A 2,615-nucleotide genomic window follows, 5' to 3' on the forward strand; every position below is an offset into this window, starting at 1 on the left:
CTTTGAGCCCTGCCCTTCAGCCAGTTCTTCACCCAGCGCACTGTGAACCCGCTCATCCCACAGTTGGACAACTTGTCTAGAAGGATGCTGTGAGGGACAGTATCAAAAGCCTTACTAAAATCTAGAAAAACTACATCCACTGCCTTCCCCTCATCCACTGGGTGGGTGACCTTATCATGGAAGGATATCAAATGAGTTAAACAGGACTTTCCCTTGTGAACCCATGTGTTCACACTCCAGGTAATTTAATCTAGCAGTCCTCAAATTGTGGGGGAAAATGCCATCTAAAACCTCGCTACTGGAGTTAGTAGAAGGTTTCTTTCTTTGCTTTTTGGGTCTACAATCTGGAAATCGTATTCACTCGTAACCCTCCTCAAACCTAGTACCAGGCAGAGGAATGGGACTATGGTTTTTTCTGCCATTTCTATTACAGGAGGAGACCGTCAGGGCAGACTGGCAGAGCAGTAATGCCTTAAACTGCTGCAGCAAAAGCAACCAAAGTTCATCCGCCAAAGGCCTTATTTACCTGAACAGCGCTGCTGTAATTAACCACTGCTGCCTGCCTTGTGAGGCAGTGCTCGCTTTGAATACCTCAGGTAGTCATGACAGAGCAGTTAAATCACAGGCTGGAGGAAGGGAATCCACAGTGCTTCAGACATACCCCCCTGTAATTGCAAAGAATCATTAATATGCATTCAGTGGAGGAATCTGGATGCTCAAAAAGAACTACAGAACAAGTTCCCTTCTGGCTACCCAAAAGCACATATATTGCTGAGTCGCGCCACCCTCCAGCTGGTGATTATGGTCTTCCTCACTACTTCCTGCCATATTAGAGCAATCCAGCAAGGGGCCGTGAGAGAAGACCTCTGGTTTACGCAGAATTCGGCGCTCTGCATAACCTGATGACATTCCTTTAAACTCCTTGTTGCTGTTGGAGAGTGTATTGGCTTTTTTGTAAGAGCAGCCGCTACCCTCCGAGAGGGTAGGACAACCCTCAAGGCAACCCTCATAGAGTTGGAAATAGGACGTTGGAGATCATCCAGCCTATGCTCCTATTCACCTAAGCCATTCCAGAGAGCTGCTTGCCTAAGCTCTGCCTGGTTGCCTTTCAGTTCTGCAAAATGCCACGCTCCAGCAGGGAATCCTAATGTCAGTATTTGCATGGATTGAACAGAGACTTCGATAGAAGTTTTTCTGGACCGTCTTGTTTGATAAAAGCTGAACTTGCAATGTAGGATCTGGAACACGCAATGCAGAAAGGGGACTGTGCCTATTGCAGGAGAGAATGCCATGTGAAAAGTCTGCCTTTATACAGTTTAGAAGAAAAAAATCCCAACTTCTTGGAAAGGCTATTATTAACTCGTGGAGTTTTGAGGTTTTGTTTACTATCTTGCACAAATCCCGAGTTCTCAGAATTTGTCATATGAAGGATATATATATAAATAGCTTCCTAGGAGTTGAAAAAGAGCATCTAGTTTACATATAATGAGCAGATTGCAGTTTTCTTTTTAAAATACAAAGGTAGAGCTTATTAATTTATACTAATCTGAGTCCAAAAATTCTGCCTCCTCAGTTCAAGACGCTGTATTAGAACAAGCAGTTTTCTCAGTCCTCTTCTTAAAAATTAAAGGCATTCTACATTTTAATTTTCTGGGTTTCCCCAAAAGGAGTTTTTATAATGCAGTTTTTTCCTGTGGACAAAAGTATTACAAAAAGGAATTACAAAAAAGTAAGTGACTGCCTTGATTTTATTGAAAGACGCCTACTCTTCTGGGTGGAACTAACTCAACTAACTGAGAAAGAAAGAAGGAAATATTGGCAAATGAGATGAAAACTACTGTTTTACTGGAAAAAAAACTCCCCCAAATGTAATTTATTTTTTTTTTTAAATTAAAAGCATGTATTCAGTCTCCACAGAAACTTCTGGTCTGATGAATGTGCCACATCTTTTTAAGTGAAAATATATATAATGTATATTTTCTAGAACCTGAAGAATCAGTTAGGAACTTTAGACCATATCCTGTTTATCCGCAGTTTAATGCAGAAAAAAAACCTTAATTCCTTAGCCTCTGCTGCCACCACGTGGCCATGTGCCATCTCTCATTAAAGCTGACACACCTATCCTGTTAACTTGTTGCACTGTATTTCCACTGCTTTACCAGATTCATTGTCCGTAACACAATCCAATTTCTTCCTCAATTTTCAGAAATGTCATGAATAATTAGCATTGATTTTTTTCCTAGTTTCTGCAGATTAAAATATTTTTTTAATGCCAGAGAGTGAGCAAGCTGTCAGGCAACACAGCAAATTGCTTTGGTGGGTTTGGTTTTTGCTCTGCTACTGGCATCCTCTATGAAACTGTTAATTAGAACACATATATCAACCCACAGTGTCCATGCCGCTGTTTATTTCCCTGAGGAGTTCTATCTGCTTCCTCTTTTCTAGGAAGGGAAAACAGCTGAGCAGCGAACACATTATAAATACATCACTGCATTTTCCTGCTGTGAAACAAAACTAATCCCATGGAGATCTGCTAAAAAGAAGAAATCTTTTTTCTGTACCTGGCTAAAAACTTCAACATGTTGAAAAAAGTGTTTTAGGATATAGAAGATTAT

Source organism: Pygoscelis adeliae, unplaced genomic scaffold, assembly GCF_000699105.1.
Source record: "Pygoscelis adeliae isolate BGI_AS28 unplaced genomic scaffold, ASM69910v1 Scaffold108, whole genome shotgun sequence".
Taxonomy (NCBI): Eukaryota; Metazoa; Chordata; class Aves; order Sphenisciformes; family Spheniscidae; genus Pygoscelis; species Pygoscelis adeliae.